Below are 24,617 nucleotides of genomic sequence, written 5' to 3'. Positions count from 1 at the left end.
GAAACAGGCTCCAGGCTCCGAGCCATCAGCCCAGAGCCCGACGCGGGGCTCGAACTCACAGACCGCGAGATCGTGACCTGGCTGAAGTCGGACGCTTAACCGACTGCGCCACCCAGGCGCCCCTCCTCCTTCATTTCTTTAACACATACTTGTTGAATACCTACTCTGGGCCAGGTACGCTTCTAGGTGCTAGTGAAATCACGGTGGGAAAAAAATAGCCAGAAAAAGCCCTGACCTCATTAGAGCCTATAGACAGAGTGAGGCAGATAGTAGACAAAATAAAGAAGTAAACCTGTGAGCTATTTTGGAAGGTGTTAAGGATTATGGGAAAAACAAAACAGGAAAGCAGGTGGGGAGGACTGGGCTGGGGAGAAGAAGGTGGTGTTTCTGTTTTAAATAAGGGGTTTGGTGGGGGCGGGGAGCATCCTCTCTGAAGGGGTGACCCTCAGCAAATGTTGGGGGAGGTGAGGAAAGCAGCTATTAATGGCACCCCATGGGACATTAGTCCTAAGAAATGCTGAGTTTAAAAAGGGTTTCACTGTCCAATAAGTTGGGAAATAATAATTTCTAGATATTTACAGTGCTTGTTAGCATATTAAATAATTTGAAAAGCCTGCTGGAGAGAAACCTATTTAATTCAAACATATTTAAAATATTTTTCTTCCTCCCTCCTTCTTTCCCTCCCTCCCTTCTTGCCTCCTTTCCTAACATGGCAGAGTGGCTAGACCATAGCTCTGAGCCATCCTTCCAATGTGGATATGACCCCGCCAACCAGTAAGGTTTCTGGAGCTGCATGGTCCAGGAAAATTGCATCCATTCTGGAATAAGCGTGAGACCTGAATCTGCCACTTTTCCCTGAGCGAATCGAACTTCTCTTGGTTTTGGTTTCATCATCCGTAAATTGGGCATGATAATACCAACTGTGCAAAGTTGAAGATTAAATAAAATCAGGGGTTAAAGCACTTTCTAAATTGTAAAGTACTACAAATACAGGTGTCTTATGTGCTTTTCTATTTGCTTTTTTGGTAGTTGGGATGAGTCGGTCTCCTGTTACTACCCTGTCTAGGGTTCTTTTATAAAGAGCTTGCCAAAGAGGGTTGAAGGAGAAGAAGAATCCTGGGTCTGTGGAGGAGTAAAGAGCTGCTCTCCTGGACCCGAATCCAAACTTGTGCCTTATTAGCATCAGGCTCCAATTAGACTAACTCACTGGCCAAAGGCCCACTTCTCTGCATTAGCCAGTGGTTCCCAAACATTGGTATCTGCTGGGATCACTTAGGGTTAAAAAAATATATATATATACCATTACCTGACTCCAACCCTCAGATGTTCTTTTTTTTTTTTATTTAATTTTTTTTTTTATGTTTATTTATTTTTGAGACAGAGAGAGACAGAGCATGAACGGGGGAGGGTCAGAGAGAGGAAGACACAGAATCCGAAACAGGCTCCAGGCTCTGAGCGGTCAGCACAGAGCCTGACGCGGGGCTCGAACTCACAGACCGCGAGATCATGGCCTGAGCTGAAGTCGGACGCTCAACCGACAGAGCCACCCAGGCGCCCCCAACCCTCAGACGTTCTGATGTAATTGCTGTGGGGTACAAATTGAGAATCAAGATTGTTTAAAGCTCCAGCATGATTCCAGTGTGCCCCAAAGTTTGGAGACTACTGGTATAAGTTAACCCTTGTGATTCTTTTTTAGTAGCCTGGACAAGCATAAAGGTTACAAGTTGATCATGGTTGTGAATCAGTGAATTTGGTTCCTTTTTCTTCTGGAAGGGTAAACAGACAGGGAGGAAGAAAGGGAGGGAGGAAAATTTACTTTTATCAGGCCCCTGTTTTGACAGGGCATCAGGGCCTTTTATACATTATGTCATTCAATCCCCTTGGTCACTCTGTTACTGAAACATTATGATTCCATTTTAAAGACGCAGTAACTGATCACAGAGAGCCTAAGATCATTCTCCAGGAATTTGAGACAGGACCTTCGGTTCTGTGTTCTGGGTCCTTTCCGCCACTCTGTGATAGCCATTCAGCCCTCCTTCCTGTCCCCAGGGCTGTCTCCCACCCTCTTTATCTTCCTTCACCTTAGCTCTCTGGAAAAATCTGGTATCCAGCATTTATGTGTTAGCGTCAAACAAGGTCAGTGTTGATATGTTTTTTGGAGGGAAGCGCAGTTTTGCATTTTATGTTTAAATATGACCAGGAAATGGCCTAGTTTATTCCCTTATAATAATTGTATTCATAAAAGTAGCATAATAAGCAGTATATGCAGGAGTTTTACCAGAGAGAGGCCCCCTCTGAGCAAAGCACTGGTATAGTACAGTTTATGGCCTATGGGTAAGGCTGGCCCTGCTTTTCCACTTCTCAGATTATCTAAAGAATTTTCATGGAATAGGAACAGATGTCAGCACATACTCTCCCCTGATAACAGTTTATTCATTTAACATTCGTGGAGCACCTACTGTGTGTTAGGCACTAGGGGTAAAAGATAACTAAAATCTCTGTTACACTGAAGGCAGTTACCACTGAGCAGCAAAGGCAGACATATGAACAATAATTCAAGTAAGGTGAGTATAGTCATGGAAGTGTGTTGATGGAGGTGGGGAAGAGGGTGGTGGGGCCCACTGGGCTGTCACAGAGAGGAGAGTGGGAGAGGATATCCTAGAAGAGTTCATCCAGGAGGGGAATTTTGAAGCATGTGGTTGGGTTTCCTCACTCTACCCAACTGGTAGTCACGAGGACACCAGTGCCGGAGGGATCATTCCCCGAGGGCAGTTGCCAAGGAGGAAATCCAGGGTGGAAGCAGTTGAATGACTTTCCCAGGATCATAACAGCAGTAAGAGGCAGAAATTAGACTCCCAATCAAGTGTTCTGACTCCAAGTTTAAGTGTTCTTTCCATGACGCTGAGTTACCTCTGCTGGTTCAGCAACTGGCAGGACCACGTAGCTGAGAACATAGTTGTAACATGCGGCATCAGGTGACATCTTGATGATTTTTTCCAGTTGAACCTGGTTGCCAAAGAAGAGTCTTTCTCCCTTCTGAACCCAGGCAGCGAATGCACTATCTCGAATGAAAAACAGAGCCTTGAAATGAAGAACTCCAGAAAGCCCTAGGTGTAAAATAAAATCTGAGATGTATAGTCCTATTCAGAGATTTATGGTACGAATACAGGTGTCTATAAATATTTAAAATCACCAACACTATTTAGCCTTGGGTATTATATGATTTCATATTTCACAAATTAGATTTTATTCAAATAAATGCAATTTTATTTCAGATGCTCCTAAGTCATTTGCATTCCTAATCCTCCCTCTCCACCCCCACCTTATTACCAGTTCATACCACTGCCCATTCACTAATAATTCCCAAAGAAATTTCTCCAGCCACAGATTTCTTCTAAATCTTTCCCAAGGCCAGTGGAATCTGGCTATTTCACAGGCCTTTAAACCTAACATATCCCAAACCAAATTCATTATTTTCTTAGCATAAGCTTAATTTGTACCTTTTTAACATGCTACCATTAATTTAGTTGTCCAAGCCAGATCATTCAGTCTGTCGATTCCAGATCCCTGCCAAATATCCCTCCAAGCCACCTCACTGCCACAATTCTGTTTCAGACCCTCATTTTTTGCCACTCCACAGCTGAGTGGACCTTACCCGTATTCCTAGAAACAATGAGTATTTTCCTGTGCTCGGTTCATCTTTCTTAGCACACAGAGAATGGTCCAACCAGCTTAAACAAAACCAAAAGCCTTGTCTTATTTTATTTCATATTCAAATCTTTCTAAAAGGCTGATACATTGTCCTGGGTAAGTTACGTAAAACACCCTGACAATGAATTTCTTTGATGATTGAAGCTTTTATTGGGTCTCAAGGCCATCATTCTGAACACAGGTGATTATTAATACATTGCCCGTGGTATAGTCAGCACGGCATTTGGCTTAAAGGAATGTATTATTCTCCTTAAGTTCAGTTTTAAAATAAACTATTCTTACCTCAGTGGTTCTTAACCTTTCTGGAGTCATGATCCCTCCTCAGAATGTGATGAAAGTTATCCGCCTTTTCTTGAGAATAATGGCGTCACTTGCAGGTGTGCTTGCACGCGCACTTGTGCACCCACACACCCATACACATACTTTGCCTACAACCTTAAGACTTAATCGGTCCATGGATCCCTAGACTAGAGCTATCACGCAGTCTGGCTTGAGCGCCCTTGCCTCATGCAAACGTTTTTATTTTTTTCATGAGAGACGCATGGTATAAATTTATTTTAAACAGGTATCCTAATTACCCTGATCCTGGTTGTTGCAATTGGCTGTACTATTTTCCCACGGTGTGTACCAGGCCTTGAGTGTGGCCTGGGACAAAGTGATTTCTGCACAATCATCCTGATTCTTCCTTCAGCTAGCTATAGACCTTTGTGAAGTCCTGTAAGTAGTAAATAGAAGTTAACTGAGATTCTCAGCTAGCGGACCTTAGGTTCTATTAATTTTGTAAAATTTTTTAGAATATCAACCCTGGTGTAAAATATGGTCCATCTGCCATGATGATATTTTGTTATGTTGGAAGAGTGCTTTCTCTTCTGCTATTTCATTTTATCCTAACAAAAACCGGAGAGGGTCAAGGAGTTATAAGTATTCAATAGAGATAAATAAGGAAAGGAACGTGGAGAAAGGCTTTCCCAGAGTTAGTTGCAATGAGGAAATATGTGGGTGATCCTGCTCTGGTTCTAATCCCTGAGTCTCTTCACTGTAAACCTGTGCTCTTTAACTAACTTCATGATTTAATTCAAGCTAACCAGGAGATTAAGGCATCCAGGCAAAAAAATGCATTCATATCAAATAAGATCTGTAAAACAATACGACTGTGTTAGAAAGAAAGTTATAAGCAAGCATGAATGATAATTAATAATACTCTAGCTGATAGGGTGGGCTATTGGTATACTTAGTTAATTATTTTATCTCATATAAAAGAGACTATCTTAAAATTTTTTAAAAAATAGTTATTTTTATTTTGGGGAGTCAGAGAGACAGTGCAAGCAGGGGAGGGGCAGAGAGACAGGGAGACACAGAATCTGAAACAGGCTCCAGGCTCCAAGCTGTCAGCACAGAGCCTGATGCCAGGCTTGAACTCACAAAGCATGGGATCATGACCTGGGCCGTAGTCGGACACCTAACCGACTGAGCTACCCAGGCACCCAGAGACTATCTTTTGAAATGTAAGTTTGAACATTTTTTTGTATATGGATTTTTTCCTGAGCTATCCTTAAGTATACTGAGAAATTAGAAATATGATCTTTATTAACTTTACCTGAGCTCCTTGGCATATTTTTTATATCCTCCAAAAAAAGAAAAAGAAAAAAAAACAGGGTTCCTAGGCTGAGCCCTCTCTTTCATTCTCTCCCACATCCTGTTTCAGATTTGTAGAAGCTTAGAGTTGGACGGACTTTGGAGACTGATTAAATCTCTTCTTGTGCAAGAGAGAAACTGAGGCCCAGAGTTATTAAATAATTTGCCAGAAGTTACAGCCAGTCAGTAGCAGATGCAGTAAGAGATCACAGGTCTGATAAGTGATTCTCACTTATTTTCCTATCTTTCTAAACAGAGAAATTAATCTGACACTCAGAAAATTCAAAATATAGCAGAGAGAGGCTCATAATGGCTAAAAATGATTAAGTTTTGTCCACACCCCCCCCCCCCAACACACTCATTAAATTCTACCTCTTCATAATATGCTTCTCCAATTAAAGAATTTCACCTCTGATTTTACTTAGCTGTTTTCTAGGGACTATCTGAAGTATAGAGAAACAAGTTTGCAATGTTTTCAGTTAAAAGGATAAAACTTTTGCTACGTAAAAAACTTCCAGCTTCTGTCAGATTGAAGTGACATCTTAGCTCTCCAAAGGGCAGTTTTGTGTCAATTAGTACATCAGAAGCTATTTAATGACAGCCAGTGTTGTACTTAGGCAAACCGGAAGAAGCAGGGAAAAAATGCATAATGCTGTTAGAAAGGAATCGGGAGATGAAGAAGAGATGAAAAAGAAATAAACCCAGAAACGGAGAACAGTGATGTCATACATAGAAGTGAACAGCGTAGAACAGAGAGAGAATGATCAACACACCCAATAATAGTAAATAATGGCTTGTGGGCAAAGTAGGACTTGAACTTGGCCTTGACCAATAGATAGAACTTGAATAGCAAAGAGGCAGAAGGGGGCACTGAATGCTTGAGCAGTGACGTTGGGGTTAACAAAGGGTGTGAGGTGGGCAATGTATATGCAGCCTGACTGAACCATGGGTGCAAGATGTGAGGAGGTTGAATGCAGTTGAACAGGTAAAGAGCTTGATAGTGAGGGCTCAGGGCACTTGAATTTGGATCCCAGCTGGGTAAGGCTGGACGAATTACTTAACTTCTCTGTGCCTCAGTTTTTTGGGGGTAAAATGAGGATACCTATAATCCTTCTCTCGTGGTTTTGTTGAGAAGATTTAATTGGATTGGCAAATTCTAAACACTAGCGAAGTTTAGGACCACGACTTTTATGCATTCCATCCATCTTAGTAAGCATTTTTGTCTTGCCCTTTGGTTTGGTTGGAAAGTTAAGCTGAACGTGCTACAACAACATTAACTATTATATTTAGGGTGAAGCCAGAAAGTAAAGACTTGAACGTAGTCTGAATAAACAACAGAGAGCAGCTCTTAGCCAGAGGTGGCTTAAGAGAATCCGGTTTAGGAAGGATCTATTCCAACTGGAGTCCTCTGCCTAGATCTACCCCTTTGCTCATTGCTCAAACATCTCACCCCCTGGCTGCCTGCAGTGGCATGTTGATTGGTGGCAACTAGCGTGGAAGGCATTTGTCCGGGCAAAAAAAAAAAAAAAAAAAAAAAAAAAAAGGATTTTCAAGGGATTAAAGTTAGTCAAATTTTTATGGTACTTTTTTTTTTTTTTTTTTTTTTTTGCCAGTGAGGCTTTAAAGGTCCTGTTCTAAGGCTAATAAGTAATAAAGCTGGAGAACCAGGTTGGTAGCTTGAATATTAACGAGCCTCTCTTGAACAGTATGCTAAAAAGTTACCAATAACATCAATAGACACTCGCTACAAATAGGCCCTTGCCTTCCTTGACACTGATGCCCTCTACGCACCAGACAAGACTGCACCAGTTCATTCTTCTGGCATTGCAAGGAGACCGATAAGCCGAGCCAGAGGGCTGTGTCCAATTGTTAAGGGTGAAGCAGCACCCCATTCAAGTTTGGGGATCTGTCTACTGGTCAATAGTCCTCAGACCCTCTTGGGTCTACTTTGGTGAGGCTCTTCCCCGATTCTGATTGTCTGATCTTTGCAGAATTGCAGTACCCTCCCTATGGAGTTTGCTTAGTGATTCTTGGCATATGACTCTAGAGGGAAAAGACTAAAAAAGGGAAAAGACCTAACAAGTTACCGGTTATTTTCATCAAGTGTAGCCAACCTCTCAAGCAGGCAAACTAGTCTCAAACCTAGAGCAGCTGCAGATTATCTTGGATGAGATCAAAAGTTTTTCTCCCAACCAGCTTTGCCTTTCAGATTTGACACTCTCTCCCACGCTTTATTTTTTGCAACCTTGGCTCCTGCTGTCATCTTTGGGATTGGGAATCCGTGGGAATAGTGACTTTACCAATCCATGATGGTGACCAAGGTCAACAAAAAAGAAGCGTATGGAAAAAAATTCCCAAGCCCGTTCTTCTACTCCAGACGGGGAATTAACGATAAAGAAGGGCCAAGTATTTGCCAAACCTGGCACTAGATTTTTATTTTTTCAGTAATGCGCATATGGTGATTGATATGTGCAATGTTATGATTAATAGAAGCCACGTAGAACAGACCCGTGTACAAATGACAGAAACTAAATATTATAAAAAGACCTGCTCTGTGCTGTACCGGTCACGTGGCCACACCATCTAAAATACATTCTCATGTTTGCAGAAATAAATATTAAGGGTTATTGTGGAGACCTTTCCTACGGATTCCAGAGAGCGTAATTATAAAAAATGACAAATGCAGTGGAAAGCCGGCAACAATATCTTTGCCGTAAGACAAAGTTCTCCTGCTGTTGTAGAAGAATTCAGATGAAAACCTAGTTATCCTTTCTGCCCTTTCAAACTCCCCTGGTGGGTCAGGTGCCAGGAGCCCCCCAGACTTCCTGATGTGTCTGCAGGGCCCCCTCAAAGAGGGGGATTGGGCTTTTATTCTCTGTCTGTCTCTCTCTCTCTCCCTCTCTTTCTTCCCTGCCCCCTTCCCATTTTTAAAAGGCTTTAAAGAACATCTCTGGGAGACAAAAATAGCTCCAGTTGTGAGAGGCCTACACACTCAGAAGGCAACTGAGATGCAAGTCAGCAAGTGCGAGCCGCGAACATGAGTGTCTGGGCCGGGGTGGATGCTCCTCGCTGTCTTGGTGCCAGTTCTCTGCCTGGGCCCGGTGGGTAGACGGGAAAATGGTTTTTCAGGGGCGGGAGGTGGGTCGGGTGCGGCTGGGGGTCCGCTAGCGGAAGGAATCGAGAGCCCCGCGCTCGGGCCGAGGGGCTGTTCCTTCCCCTCCCCCCACGTTTTGAAAATTTATTTTGCCCAGGCGGGGATTGGCGACGGTCAAAAGGGAGCAGTTGGCACTGAATGTCACCCTGAAGGTAAAATGAAAGACAAAAGATGAACGCATGCTTGCTTTCAGTTTGCAGCGGCTGCGGCGGCGGCGGCGGCGGCGGCAGCAGCAGGATTTAAAGGGGCAAAAAACCCCACACGCACAGACACACACAGACACACACACCCAGAGGCGTCAATGATGCCAACGCAGTAATGCAATCAAATCATGACAGTGCCGGGGATTTTTTTTTTTAAACACAGATATTTATTTTTAAAAAGGGAGCGAGAAACGCATGCAAACAGAAACGTGCACATACCAAGTAACCACCCGAGGAGAACCTGGCAGCCTCTGTCTTCTTCTGCCAAGTTATCATTGAGAAAACAGACAGGCATCATGACGTCCTGGGTCACAGGGAGTGCGGACCGACGCTACCAAGAGAAAAGGGAGGCGCCTCGGCGCTCCGGCTAGCCGCGGGCGCCCCTCTGCCCCTCGCAGCCCGGCTCGGTGAGTGCACAGCCGCTCGCGACGCGGACCCCGGGGGCCAGGCCGGCCCCGCGCCCGCGGGGGCAGAGCGGGTGGCCGTGCCCTTGCCACCGGCGGGCCGGCCAGCACCCCCTCGCCTGCTGAGGTCGCGGGAGCCCAGTTAAAGGAGGCGTGTGTAAGATGTGCAATGTTCCTGCATGGGGGTTCTGTAGACTTTCGTAGCCGAAGAAACCGGCTTCGGCTTCTTTAAAATCCCCGACGACTCACCTGGTTAAGCTGCTGCAGTTCTGACCCTGCCAAGGTAACTGGTCCAAATCCTTATCATCAACATCTGGAGACATTGGCATCTGGGGCATTCTTGATTTGCAGTCCTGGTGGAAATCGCTATTGCTACCTCCTTCCCCCTTCACTTGTTTAGAGTCTCTTGGAAAAAAAAAAAAAAAAAAAGCAACCCCTCCCTCAATAACACAACCATAAGTACCGTCCATCTCTTGTAGACCTGCCTTGCCATGACTGCAAAACTGTCAGCGTGCGTGTGCCGGAGACACAGATGAATTCTAATGTCAGTGAGATCTGTTCTTTAAACACCTCTCCCATCCCCCTCCCTGGATAGAGACTTCAGGCTTGGGAAAGTGGCAAAGAGTCAGGGCAGAGTTAGGGCACTGGACTGACAGGGGTTGGGGTGAGTCCTCCGGGCTTCTGGTGGGGGAGGGGCGATGGGGAAGGGGTCGTTGGGGGAGAGGGTGGTGTCAGGAGTTGAGGACTGCTGTCGTGAGCTGGAAAATCCTTCTGGTGATTGCTGCTGCCGTGGTCCCGGGTGTCTCTCCTCCTGTCCTCTATGCCTCATTCCCTCCCGGCTCCCCATCCCGGTCACCTTCCGAGGGAGGCAGTCTCTGAAGTTGCACGGAGGTCACCCGACCATCATTTAAGTATTTCAAACCACCTACCCCCGTTCTCTCCCTCAAGTATGTCAGAAGCGTCTGCAGGATAGAGTCCCCCCCCGCCCCCCTCCATGTTTGGTGATGGGAGATTCTCAGAGAGAGAAAGACACAGAGGGCAAATCCCCCCTCCTCCCCTTCTCTTCTCCCTTCCGGCAACCTTTTCCTAGCTGCACCCCCCTCCCCCCTTTCAGAATCTTAATGAGCAATTCTGGAAGAGTCCGGAAGGGCCTGGGAGAAACCCCCGCATGCCTCAGTGCTGTGGAATGGTTATGTATGTGTTTATTTATTGTGCTTGCTTCGGTTATGTTGTGAATCGCCACATGGGTCTGCTGAAACTAGGGAGGCACGTTTGCTGTGTTTGTGTTGTAGTGGCAGAGCCAGTGGCTGTGCAAAAAGACACAGGCACACACAGAAAGCACATGATTTTGCTAACCTAAACCAGGGGGCAATGTTGAAAATAGCACCTTTTCTCTCTGTCTCTCTTTACAAAAAAAATTAACAAAAAAGAAAAAGGAAAAAAGGAGAAGAAGAAGAAAGGAAAAGGAGAAATTCTCAGCATGTGAGTTGAGAGAAGCTGTTAGGTCCACACATGACCTCCTACTACTTTCAAAACACTACTGCTTAATACTTTAAGTCAGGATCAAGAGACATGCGGATGTTTTGAAGTGTTTCAGAGCGGCTGAATGACTTGGTCTAGTTTTGAAGAAAAACTCTCCTTTGTTTCTCATGCTGCCCAAAGACCAAATAGGGGAGTGTGTTTGGAACATGCCCAAATTCAGAAGCAGCAGGCAAGAGAAAAGAGGAAGAAAAGTCCTCAAGGGGAAGGCAGGGAACGGGGTTGGGGAACAGTGGCAGGGCTCTTTTTTCCTTTTCCCTGTCCAGTAGATTTGATGTTATCAAAATGAGTTAGCCAGCCTAAGAAACAGTCCTGTCATGGTGGGAAAGAGAGGGAAATTTAAACAGTTCTCAAATCTGGGCTGAGGAATGGCCGACAGAAGTAAGGTGCATGAAAACGTTGAGGTAGGTTAAGTGACATTGATGGGGGCTTGTCCTACAGACATGAAGAGTCAAGTCTGTCACGAAACAGGCCTAGATGACCTTTCAAACACGTATTGGTGTGTTACCCATGACTGTTACTTTTACTGACACAACTCTCCTAACTCTTTAAACTCACGTTACATAGATGTGTGTATACTGAGAATAGTGTCCGATAGCTGGTAAGACTATGCATTGACTGGGGCGATGAATGTGGATGACAGATGATCTTTTTCTTTATTGAGTCACAATAGCTTTTAAATCTTTGTGCATGGTGCGTGCTGGAACCTGCTGGTCTTCTTTAACAGGAATTGCAAGGGGAGCAAACACACTTCCTGATGGGTGGTGCTTTAACAAAACAGTGCAGATCGATCCATGAGGGTTCCGTGTGTGTGCCACTCAATTTATTCTGTACCATTTTTCCAGAAATTAAAAAGGTTACCAAGAGACTACCATGTTCCCATCTCCAACTGAGCACGGCTTATTACTGCAACAGTATTTCAATATTAAGTGATCTTCGAGATACTTCGTCTTTCATTTCGAGTTCTGAATTTGAATCAGCGTGAGGACGGCGGTACAGCCAGATAAGGTGTAACTAACTCGGCAGACAGCTGAAGGGTGGGGAAAGTGTCGCTGAGAATATCTGGGGCCATTCTCTGTAACCTTGTTGACAGGGACATTTTGGTTGCAGCTAGAATTTTAGCAAGAGCCTGCCAGTGATAATGGGCTTATGTTTGAAATTGATCCTAAGTGTCTCTTTTTTTCTCCTTCACAGACGTGCCGTGCACACCTTAGCTGAACACTCAAGGCAAAACTTTCCTGATGCCCCATGACATTTTCTAATATAGACAAATCCCTGGATTAGGGTGTCACAGGAAAAGAGGTTATTATGAGGTTCTCCTTTTGTTTACAGATGTGTTGCTACAAGTAGCTTTAGTTCTGTTGGCCTTACAGACTGGTCTATAAAATTAATTTCAGTTAGACATTGATGAGCTCGCTATCCTGGTCAGGTGAATTTATGATATCACGGAGGAATTTTGTGCTTGTTTCCAAATTGTTGGAAAACCGCGGGAACACAAAGATTTTGAGGGAAACGCCAAAAGCCACATTAATGAAGAAAAACAGTGTTGAGATACTTTTGAATAATAGATAGGATATGGAATGGTCAACCACAAGATAAAATTTTTACACGGTGTTTTTATGGCTTTAAATTGGCTGCATTGTAAACTAAGCTTACTACTGTATTAAGTCATTATCCTTTTCAATTATTTAACATTTCTGGCCAACCTATCTTCTGTGGTCTTTATCTGGACACATCAGAAATGATATGTACAGTCGTAATTGCTTGTTGTTAGTGTGGGGACTTTGCCATGGAGCAGGGTTTAATGTTAACTTCTTGGGACAAATGTTACAAAGAATGCACAGAGGAGAAAGAATGTGATGGAAACAGACCGAGCCCTATGCAAATGGAGATAACCACAGCATTGAGATGTACCTGATACAATTTGAGTTATTCTCGCTAAGAAACCTTGACAGTATCTGCCTTCTAGGTACTGTGCATTTGGAAATACTCTATCTCCATTTAAATGCAGATCTTCTGTTTTCTCCAGGGAGCAGTTGGTGAATCTTTCAGTTGAACCACTGGTGTGAGAAAACCAACTGAAAATTTCTCCATGAACAATAGAATCTGTCGTTTTGAAGTAATAATTACCAAGTTTTATAACATTGTGATTTTTAAAAATTCCTTTAAAGTATCTTTATAAAGTCAAAATGATGTACCCGGCCCCAGTGAGAACAAAGAAATTTTGTCTTGTCACTTTGTTGTCGGGTTTATAAAGCTGTGAGATAATTCAACTTTGCGGTTCAGTTTTTAGGTTAACACTGCCATCCCGGTAGAGTAAGTGGGACTGAGGAATCAGGGAGTCATGCAGGGAATTATGAATAAGTTCTACGTGTTCATCACGCTGTCATGCTAGTGGGGGGGGGGGGGGTGAGGTCCTGTAGGAGAGTGTAAGGGCCTTTCTCTGGAATGCTTTTCTTTTGATTATTTTTGAGTCTAATTTATAAGAGTACTTTGTGTCGGAATCAATGATGGTGGTTGGCCAAAAAGGAGAGCCAAAGCCCATGTGCCCCTTGTTTAAGAGATATTGCAGGAAGTAACACAGGCCTTTGACATAGAACGTAGACATATGGACTGATGGTTTTAGATGTTCAGATTCAGGTAGCTGGAGAGGCCTTTGCAAATCTTTAAATAAAAATTCCTGAAGTGCACAGTGTGATAATGTTAACTCTCTGTGTGTCTTGATCACAAAGCTAGGGAAGTTTTCTTTTTCTTGGAGATTAGATATCATTCATTTACTCAACCCTGATGATTTCGAGTTGTGAAAGCCCCCTAGCTCCATAGCTTACCTCCTCCATTGTATTGGGTATAAAGCTCACCTCCCATATTCCCTCTGACACGTACACCTTATACACGTATTTAATAGTGTGTATTTATGCCATTATATACAGTATAAAACCTGTAGTTGTGAAGAAGAATCATCAATAGTTTTTTTTTTTACATTTTTTTAATGTTTATTTATTTTTGAGAGACAAAGAGACAGAGTGCAAGTATGGGGGCGGGGGGAGGGTGCAGAGAGAGAGAGAGAGAGAATCCAAAGCAGGCTCCAGGCTCTGAGCTGTCATCCCAGAGCCTGATGCAGGGCTTGAACCCACGAACTGCAAGATCATGACCTGACCTGAAGTCAGACCCTTAACCGACTGAGCCGCTCAGGTGCCCTATCAGTAGTTTTAAATCAGGCCTTTGCTTATATTTCTGTTACGAAGGATACTTTGTTGATTTAAACAAGGGAATGATCATACTTACCGTACAAAAAAGGTTGAATGTCTTTGGAATCTCTGTGATAAAGTGCAGGACACTGGAGATCCAAAGATATCTTATTTACTTATGGACGCTTATGGCTGTTTCCGATGGCACACACGCTGAAATAAATAACCCTGGATGGGACTCTAGGAAGGGTGCTAATTAATAAATGTGCTTGTTTTACTTCCCTTGCACAAATTATTTTAACTGGGCAAATATGCGTATCTGGCACAGTCATGTGTCATTGTTTTGAAGATTCAGATTCAGGATGTTAACGTTGTATGAAGCATAGCAAAACTTTCATATTCTGATTCTGATAGATACTTCTGCAGTAGAATAAGCAGTGTTTCCAGATATCTGTGTTACCAGAGTGGCCCGCTTAAATTCAACCTCACTCTAAGATATATTGGGTTAATAAGGCTGAGTTTATGACCAGTATAATTTATGTTCACAAATACCTGTTTTTATTAGCACAATTATAGATTGTTAAGCAAATTTCCATATATGTTAAATATTAAGAACAAGAATACCGTTTGTACAGTGAGTTACAGTATATAACCATACATTATCCTCAAGCTGCTCTTTGGAAGAATATTTATTGCACTTTCTTAAGAAGGCAATCAGTTTTTACAATATAAACATTATAAGAAAATAGATCCTTTTATCAGAGTTTCTTCCCTCCTTCCGTGCTTCCTTTCCTCTTTTCTTCCTTTTCTCCCTTCCTCTTTTCTCTTTCCTCTCTTAATGGGGAAAAATCTAATGACTTTTTTTTTTTGGTAGGGCGTGCACAATTGTTTATCACACATTTCTATTAAAAAAGGAGCTTTAACAAGCAATCCAACATGATTTTTGGAATATATCTTCTGTCTACCAGTGTTCTTGAGGAAAACGTAAGGTTGCAGAAATCATTTCATGCCCTGTATGTTTTCAGACATAAATCAGGAAAATTGTTAGCGGGTTATAGCTCTTCTTAGAGACTGTGGCTATAGTAAACACAGGCTATATATTTTTCCAAGTTATTATGTGTGGAGAGAAATCCAAAGTTGGCTATTTAGATGAATAGTTTAATTCAGTGATTAGAAATTCATTTTCTATTTACTATGAACATTTATTTTCCAAAGGTTGTAGAAACGGGACATAATACCTGATGATCCTTTGGACCAGACATCCTCACAGCTAGACATTTGCTTTCTTTCGCTAATGTGTATATGCCTGAACATCGATCTTCAGCTAAGGATCGGTTGAAATGGTCCTGAGCATAGTTTCTAGTATGATCTGGTTATCTTCTTTATCCAAGACCAGTGAACTCTTGTTCTTCATTTCCAAATGAAGGGGTTTGACTTGATGGTCTCCACCTTACTTCGTTTCTGTGATTCTGCATTAAGTGATTGATTAGTAATGAATCAACCAATTAATTATACTCCTGTTTATTTCCATTCGATAAAACTAATTATTTACTGAAGTCTGGCCTTTGCCATGACCAGAAAAATTAGCAGGTAGAGTAGGAAAGGAGCTCAGGTGCAGTGGTTTGAAATGAAAACCTCACAAAATTTGGACACTCGGGTTTACATAAAAACTTTTCATTTGTAGATCAATTCTTGGCTGTTCAAAACTCACTTTTTTCCCCTACATAAAACAATCTTAAATGCTGACTACTTTCCTAGGCTAGACTATAAAAGCCTATGTTAACTTATTGGAGTGAAATATTGTATATCAGTGATGAAAAAATATGAAAAAGAGTTCTATTATGATACAAGTGATAAACATAACATAAAGGCAATAAAACTGAATGATAGTTTATCATTTATCTAGACTCTGGAGGGTTGATGTTTAAGAGAAACACACATATAACTGGAAGTTAAGAAGATAGATGGAAACTATTGCAGAGTGCGTGAAAGGGATTTTTAGAAACTTTCAGGGTTTTTAGAGGCTGCTTGCGAAGTATATGGCTTTTCTTTCCCTTGGAAGAGTGTGGCATTAGCACTCTTTCTAAGTTTATCACCTGTAATAAGATTTGTTTTTTGACACCCAAATGCACTGAAAGGCAGGAGAGTGAAGAAAAATGGAGAGAAAAATTATTCTCTGAAGTAATTGGCCAAGAAGTGGGAGAAGTGAAGATGGAAGGCATATGAAGGTAGAAGAGAGAGGCAGTGTGTGTGTGTGTGTGTGTGTGTGTGTGTGTGTGTGTAAGTCTGGTCTGCATTTAATTGTTCATTGGATGAGAAACCACAAGGAAAAAGGGGGAAACTAATGTATGCACATTCTTCCTGAAGGGAAAGTACAGGATGTTAGTTGTGTGGGAAAACTTACAAATTAGAGCATCCATTTTAACATTTTTCTGGGTCATTTATTGCCTGTATGGTCTTGTGAAATCATTAAATTCTCTGAATTTGTCCTGCCTTTAAAAAGGTAAATAATAAAAATATCTGTCTACAAGTTGGCTGTGAGAGTTGAGTGAGACTCATGGGTATAAAAGCTCTTGAAAACTATATTTAGTTTTATGGGGGCGCCTGGGTGGTTGAGCGTCTGGCTCTTGACTTCGGCTCAGGTTATGATTTTGTGGTTCCTGAGTTTGAGCCCCACGTCAGGCCCTGCGCTGACAGTGTGGAGCCTTCTTGGGATTCTCTCTCTCTCCCTCTGTCTCTGCCCCTCCCCTGCTCATTCTCTCTCTCTCTCTCTCTCTCTCTCTCTCTCTCTCAAGATAAAAATGAATAAACATTTAAAAAAAAAACCCTATATTTAGTTTTACGCAGTAAGGAAAAGTCATTGGGTCAGCCCAGGTTTGACAGAGTCCTAGGCCAATTTTTGGCTCCAGGGTGGTCTTTAGTAGGCATATTTCTTGCTCACTGTAGTCTTGAACTGTGGTAGGTACTTTTTGTATTACTGTATTTAGGGAGGAAGCAGGAAATAGTACGCAGCTGGGCAGTTGAACGTGGCAAGTCTGATATTTTAACATATACAATGTCAGTACCTAGGGAGCATATTTACTTTCTCTTGCTGATGGCCACAGCTTGTCTAGAAAAATGAATGACTCTGGAAACAGAAAGAGAACATTCAAAAATTGTTTTCCTTGTCTCAAACACAGCCCGTCATTTGCACTTCTCCCATTATGTTGATAATAATCTGAATTTCCTGGATTTTGTTAAGGCTGAAGGAATCATTGTTTGGCAGCAAGTACTTGTAAATAATGATATAAATTCCATTAAAAAAAAGATTTCCAGGATACAACAGAACTAATTAACATAATACATGATTTGAACTCCAAGCTCTAGATACTATATAGATGTCTTTCAAAAGTATTTTTATTTTTATGTATGATTCACTGATAAATGTCTAGCCAATTCTTCCATCAGAATTGGACTGCATTTTAAAGCATAAAATGAAGCAGTAGATAGACAATGATTCAAGAAATTTGGGCTGTTGGTATAGGTACTATACTAAAAAAACAGATCCAACAATTTTCTTGGATTCTACCTGAGACTTGCCCAATGCTCTGCTCTGATTCACAAGATAATGACCAATGGAATTCTACACTTTGTGATCTGTTAACCTAGAAACTGAAGTGAACCTAGAAATCAGAACGTCTTGGGATCAAGTTTGAAATTAACAGTAAATATTTAATTGCTTTTATGAAAATTCAATGCACAGAATATATATGAAGAGAGAGATCTTTGGGTGGTTTAATTATGAGGCAATGTTGAAAACTTTGGCATGTATATAATTATTCGGAAATAATTGAAAACATAGATGGCTTGAGTCCTAGAAGGCCACAAGTAACCTCTAAATCATTATTTTCTGGGGATTTCTATCTTTCTGTGACGTTGATTAGAGATAGTAAAGTGGACTCAGCTTGAGTTTCTTTTAAATATAGGAAAATTTGGGGGCATCTGGCTGACTCGGTCGATTAGGCGTCCAACTTCGGTTCAGGTCGTGATCTCACAGTCCATGAGTTCAAGCCCCACGTTAGGCTCTGTGCCGACAGTGCGGAGCCTGAAACCTGTTTCAGATTCTGTGTCTCCCTCTCTCTCTGCCCCTCCCCCACTCGCACTCTGTCTCTCAAAAATAAATAAACATTAAAAAAAGTAAATCTAGGAAAAAATTTAAATACATAGTATGCTTAGTATCATGGTACATCCGTTGGAGAATACAAGGTAATTTTAAGGTATAGTCTGTCCATGTAGACCTTTAGGGAAGTACAATATATATGCATGAAATAGTACAATAAGGATAAGGGTATAATACAGAAGTATGAAAACAAATGAATGCTCTGTGGCAAATTCATATACATACTCTGAAGAGTACGCAACAGAGTCGGAGCTTGGGCTGCCTTTCAGGCTGCCATTTCCCAGCTGTGTGACCCTCACTCCTTTAAGCTGTGGTTTTCCCATTTGCAAATTGGGTATAGCTTCATCTGCCTCCTGAGACTGCTATGAGGACCAAATGAGAAAGGTATTTGAAAATGTTTTTCTGCTTTGTGATAGAGACGATGCAAACTACAGGAAGGATGGAAGAAAGAGGGAGCGCTTGTAGACTGCCCTAGAGAATAGGGACCATGTCTCAGTTGACTTTGCGGCTCCCCCCCCCCCCCCCCCCCCCCCGCAGTGTGTGGCAGTGTGCTTGTCTCCCAGAGGAGGCTCAGTAAATGTTTGTAAATGCATGCATGCGAGGCATTGTAGTGAGCCCTTGACCTGTGTTATCTTTTACCTCTTCACAGTAATCTCCTCCGGTAGCTATACTGTTGCCATTTCATAGATGAGGAAACGTTCAGAGATTTTAGGTAACTCTCAGCCTCATGCAGGTAGGAAGTAGCAGGGTCAGGATAAGGAGCTAAATCTACCCGGCACCAGAGCCCAGATTCTTTTATTACATTATGTGGGCTCTCAAATGTCAGGGCAATATTATTTTTGAACAACAGCGTGGCCAAAATGAATAGCAAAGGCCTTGGATAATTCACCAGTTGCCCAGGCAGCTCCTGGACTGGCTTTCAGATAAGTAGGAGAGCATTTCCCTATGCCTCCTGACACATTTAATGTGGCCTTTTGTTAAACTGTCAGTTCTGATTTCTGCCCTTTGAAGTAAAACGCACAATAGAGAGAAAATACCATGTAATATACCACAGCCTAGACTTGTCATGGGGACAGGAGGGAGAAGAAGGGCAGCAAGCAACACACAGATAACCAAGTGGTTAACCAGTGCCTTGGATTAAGTTTGTTACAGCAACCGGTAGTAAGTCAGTGTCTCTCTCTCCCTCTTCCTCACTCTTTCTGTCTCTTACACCCTCTTGCTTTCACTCTTAGAGTTAGCAAAGTCTAGAATCTCCATTCTTTTCTCTAGGAAGGGTGGTAGAGAAGATAACTCCACTACTGAACAGCAGATTCCATGTCCTTCATCGCTCGCTTCCTCTCAGTGTCCCTATAGCCTCACGACAGAGCCTCACTAGGGGCTTCTACCGAGTGAAGTTTGCAGCCGTGCCCAATTTGTAATGAACGGTCATAAAATGGCCTCCAACAAAACAGTCGTGTTAAAGCTCCAGTCTCTGAAGTGGGAAGCAGAATGCAGAATGAATTACCACCCTACCCTATCCTGTATTTTTCCCCCCTCAGCTTATTTGTGAGGGACATCAGAAGAATGCCACCTGGCCAAGATTAGTAACACACCGTGGATTCGAAGGGTTCTGTAAGAAACAGAAGGAGATGCACTTTAAAACCTGGGATGCATTTAGAAGCCGTTCTGTGACAATACGGTCCACGGTAGGTAGGGACAGCAGAGATAGAGGCTCCGTTGAAGATAAGTCCAGAGAATACCTCACACGGTCGCCAGAGTCCAGTTGGTAACGGTGTTTGGTTTCCCAGGAACTGCGCTAACATACCCGCGATGAAACCCAGCGGGGGGACACTTTTCGTCCCCGACCTGTGGTAAGTCGGCTGGGTTGAATTGTGTGAAGTTGTCAAGGGTTGCTCTCCTCTCCAGAACTCGGCACCAGCTCCGCTGAAATGTGATGCCACTGGTTTTCAGCAAAGGTTCCTTTCTGCAGGGCTGCAAACACAGATCAGCTGCTACTGTGTATACACAACCAGGGAGCAAATCAACCAGCACAGTTAAAGCAGCCTTTTTCACCCTGAGACTTTCCAAGATCTCTTCTTCACGCAGGAAGTTTCCTTCTCTGTTGTCAGATTTAGCACTGTTCTCTTGTCATCAGATCCGAGCTAGGCTCCCTGCTGCACAGTAGAGAGGCTTCCTTAAGACATTTGTCCTTGAAACTGCACCAAACTCTTGGAAGAACCCAGAACGTGTAAGTATGTATGATTTAGGCAGCAATAGCACAGGGCAAAGCTGCAATCAACCATTATACAATATCCGATTAGCAGTGCAGGAGGGATTTTTCCGACGTTGTGTTACGTTCATTTTCAATTCGTTCTGAGGAAACAAATCAATTCTAGCTTCTGATACAGTGACTTTGCAGTAGATGGGGTTGTAATATGTTAGCTTTAACTATTTGCTGTTCTCATTTAGCATTTAGATGTTACTTGTGGGACAATTACTGTGGGCATTAAACTATAAAACTTCTAAATTTTTATTAGCAATGATAATTGTTGGTCATGTCCATCTCGAGAAACAAGTTTGCTGTGGGGAATGTTTTTAAAGAATTAACCACGTAAATTCACAGACGATAGAATGAATTTGTATCGTTCTTGCTCTCAGTAAAACATATTAGTTTGCAGTTCTAATTTACTCGTAAAGAGCATTCCACCGAGGTTTTTGTCTTAATTGAATCCTACCCAGTGCTGTTTGGTATTTTACTGTCTTGCATGTATGTGTTTAAGTTACTTTGCTGGGATTGCAGCCGTGGTTAAACCTGTATTTGGGTGTTCTTTAGATCCTAAGAGCATTCACCTGAAATAAATGCCCACAAAATTTTGAGGGGGTGCAGGACTTGTTTTAAAGGGGGGTCGTATTACCCTTGAAAGATTTTTAGATGCACAACGTGAACGGCTGTCAGATGTAGACCACAGACTGAATACTCTGAGACTCTAAGTGAAATCTTAGCTTGTCCACTTTCGTCACTCCAACCAATAAAAGCCCGTGCCCCCTTTCTATCAATTTTTAATATGCGCCAATACTTATGTTTATAAGATTAATTTCTCTCAGATTAGTCTGATTGATAGCTGGATTGTGGTTTCTTAAGAGCTTGCTCCCTGAAAGCCACAGCAGAACTGCATGCCATTTAACTAGTGAATGTAAAAACGGGTAACCATGGATTCGGCCACCACTAACTGCCAGTGCAATGACTTGTTGTAAACAATACAAATGAGCCAGGAGAGCAGAGGCAACCAGACATGAAATGATTTTAATAGAAATTACGGTAAAAGGTCATGTGATGTGGTATCTGCTTCTGTTCAGTTTTAAAGGGAAAGTCTTTCTTTTCTCCCCACCACCCCCCCCACCCCCACACACCTCTTTCCAATCAACCCAAGTAGATGTCTTCACAAACTTGGCAGGTCCCATGCTCTGCTTCCATGGAGGAGGGTGGCCAGTGCAGTCCCGAGCACAGTGTGGTGACTTATGGATTTTCACTGGTAAGTACCTTTATTTTAGAAACAAAAAAGGAAATCTGTGTATGCCAGGGCTCCCTTTGTGGAAGGTCATGCTAATTGTGTGCTAGGAGTCCTCAAGCTTTGATGTAAGAGGAATAGGTCATTTTGTTCCTTAGCTTTTCTGTGATACAGTTGTCTTTTGTCTCCCTGCCCAAGTCTCTAGATTATTTTCTAACCTCGATCTTTCTGAAAACTGTTATTTGCTTCAGAAGCAACTTCTGCAGTATGGTAATGAGCACATGCAGATCCCGGGAGCTGTACTGTGCCTAACTTCAGGGATCTCATCCACACGCAGACCTTGGCCGGGCTCGACAAGGACCAAGTTGAACAATACCGTTTGCATTTCTCTGCTAGAGATGGTTCCTGTATGTGAAAATTAGTATATTCATAGACTTGCCTCCCACCAAGAAATACTAACAACTTGTACCTGGGTTAAGTGTTAACCTCGTGGCTCATCCGCTGTGCCGATAGCAGCTATGCTTATTAAAAGAAAATGAAAGACGAAACTCTAGCCATGAAAGCCGGGGGAGGAGGGGGAGCCTTAGAAGCCAGATTTGGAGGGCAGACCAGTGTGTAGGAACGAAGGGGCTCAGTCGCTGTGTTGGAGATTCACGGGCACCCACAGGCACTTTAAGCAAAAGACTTGTCTCTAGGTGTGTCGAGTCTCAAGGTGAAACAGACCTGAACTGGTCTCTGGAGCCACACCTCCTGCCACACGCAGGTGGTACACATAATCGTCTCCTCCCAGAATAAAAGACAATGCTGTGTTTATATGTTACCTCCTTTTCACATACGGATACTTCTGAATAGATGCATAATGGCACATGTACAGATGTCATACGGAGCAATGGAAGTTCAGGTGCTGGTTTGTCTATTACTGCCTCCACTATGATAGCCCAGTCCACGCGTGAAAAAGCCCTGGTGTGTAATTTAGAGTCTCAGGAGGACGTAAGAGCATCAGCCCCTCTATATACGCTAAAGAGTTTTATCTAGCGAACTGGAGGTTTCTTTAAACCTGTGTTAACATAATGCTTATATTTAAGCTTTATTTAAAAAAAAATTAAGCTTTTTAAGACGTTGGAATGGCTCACTGCATGCTTAGACTGAAGAATTCTTCAGAATGTCATGGTTAGCTGTGACCTCACGGTTTACTATTCTAATACTAGCTTTGCTTATCAAAAATAAATGAAAGAAGAGATTCTAGCATTTCATGCTGAGGGTAAAGGGTGCAATTTCAAAGCAGATGTAGAAACCACAAATAGGGTTTTGGGTAAATTATAATTAAAAATACATTGTTTTTACTTTTCCTGGCCTTGATTCTCCTAGTCGAAGGATAAGAATAAAGTGGCTAGTGGCAAAATCTTTGGAGTCAGACCTGGGTTGCAGTCTTTTCTCTGGACCTCACTCTGCTTAGGATTTGTTACTTCGTGTGTTTGACCTTCCGTACCCTCATCTGTAGACTGAAGATAGTAATACACAGCAGTGGGTGAAGGAAAAGGTTAAAGAAGATCCTATCACATCTGGCACATAGTAAGTGTCCAATAAGCTGTTGCTAGTTTCCTTATTTTTTTTTTAATTGAGGAAATGTATGCCTAAATAGAATCCTGCTATTAGTGTTGGGCCAGAGAAAGACGGTATTAACACCCTAAGTTGGTCTTTCTCTACAATTGTGCGCTACATTAAGTTGTCATCACTTGGGACATGGTGATTCAGTTTGTAGCACAGTGTAGTCTTTTAGATAACATTTACTAAAAGCTGAAAGTAGTATTTTATTACTGCGTTTTTTTTTTCATTTCTGTGCAAATTATTCAAGACAATTATTTTTTTTAATTTAAGATTTCTGATGCTTTGGGTATTGAGGCAACATGCACATTTTGTCTATGATCCTGTTGCTAGAGCTGAGAGCAGAAGGACACTTAAAGGTATAAGAGACTCATAATTACATCAATCCTAAAAGCTTAAAACTAGTGGCAGATAATTATATGCACTAAAGAGCAGTAATAATTAACAGGCTAGCAAACATGGAGGTTATGTGCTACCAAGGAGACATTTCTTGAGAGGACTGTGTGCATGTTCACTGTGTCCTTTGACCTTCCTGAAACCTAAGCACCTGCTTCTCTCTTTCCTCCTCTCCTTTCCTTTCTTTCCTCCTTCCCCCTTCCCTCCTTCTATTTCCTCCCTCTTTCTTTCCCTTCCTTCCCTTCCTCCTTCCCTCCTTCTATCCCTCCCTCTCTCCTCTCTCTTTCCCTCCTTCTTCCTTCCTTCCTTCCTTCCTTCCTTCCTTCCTTCCTTCCTGTTATCTCTTATATATTATCTCAACTATATAGTATTTTATTGTTCTTTGTGGACCATCAACGTTCAAGGAAGAGAAAAAAGAACAGGAGACCCATGGTCCTTTCATGCTAGCTCTGATTTTATAAATGGAAAGTTTAAGAGGAGTCAGAAAAATCTGTTTTTCTTCCTCCTGCTATTGAACTGGAGAGGCACATCTGAGGTGACCTGCAGACCCCAGGGAAGCCTTGCTCAGTAACTGTTTGTTGATTCATTGATTAAACGGCCTGGAGAGAAGGGACATCAAGCACGGAGATTCCCTTAGTACTGAAAGCTTTGAAACCCCAAGCTGCAGTGTGCAGTAGATGGCTTCTCGGTGACCTTCCAACAACTAATCTCGTTTAAGAACTGAATCAAAGCGGTTAAGGGATTTTGTCAGATGGATTTTGCCTACAGTTGGGTTTTTGGCAGTTGTGTGTAGAAGGCGATACATTCTTCACAAGGATATGAAATTTTTTTTCAGAAAGGAATGAAGACAAGGTGCCAGCAGAGATCTCTGGAGGGGGACTCTTGTTTATCTGTGGTACCATTCAGGCAGGGACAGCTGCAAGGTGGACGACTTTCTCACACTCCCCAGCCAACCTTCGCCTTTGCCTTCGCCGCCCTGGTCTGATATTCTGGCCAACAAGCTCACTTAGGCAGTGGGCCCCTCTCTGTAATCTTCTCTTCCAAGGGCAGAGAAAAAGCTTGTGATCAGAACTGATATATGAGTGGCAGCGGGTATCTTCTGTTTCTAGGGACATCATAGAGTGTGGAAGTTAGA

General features: G+C 42.5%; 1 protein-coding gene and 1 long non-coding RNA gene across 6 annotated transcripts in view; one reads left to right on the top strand and one right to left on the bottom strand.

Annotated features, from left to right (window-relative positions):
- Positions 1 to 24,617, top strand: part of ESRRG (estrogen related receptor gamma) — a 625,896-nt gene that overhangs the window by 36,772 nt on the left and 564,507 nt on the right. The window contains exon 1 of one of the 5 annotated variants that reach the window (XM_060644357.3): positions 7,087 to 8,447. The exons of 1 other annotated variant lie outside the window; for it this stretch is intronic. The gene's annotated coding sequence lies outside the window, so the exon portion shown is untranslated. Of the gene's footprint in view, positions 1 to 7,086; positions 8,448 to 8,995; positions 9,111 to 9,279; positions 9,391 to 9,682; positions 9,772 to 24,617 lie in introns of those variants that run through there. 3 more of the 5 variants (XM_060644361.3, XM_060644358.3, XM_060644360.3) reach the window with 3 other exon arrangements.
- On the bottom strand, positions 1,564 to 9,018 carry LOC132686519 (uncharacterized). Its single transcript, XR_009613727.3, has 3 exons — positions 8,923 to 9,018; positions 3,994 to 4,846; positions 1,564 to 3,107 (listed from the first exon to the last, which is right to left on the bottom strand). It is a non-coding gene; the product is annotated as an uncharacterized LOC132686519 (long non-coding RNA).

Source organism: Panthera onca, chromosome F1 (assembly GCF_046562875.1).
Source record: "Panthera onca isolate mPanOnc1 chromosome F1, mPanOnc1 haplotype 2, whole genome shotgun sequence".
NCBI classification, from domain to species: domain Eukaryota; kingdom Metazoa; phylum Chordata; class Mammalia; order Carnivora; family Felidae; genus Panthera; species Panthera onca.
The sequence above is the reverse complement of the archived record's forward strand: the minus strand, read 5'-3'. Positions and strand labels throughout refer to the sequence as shown.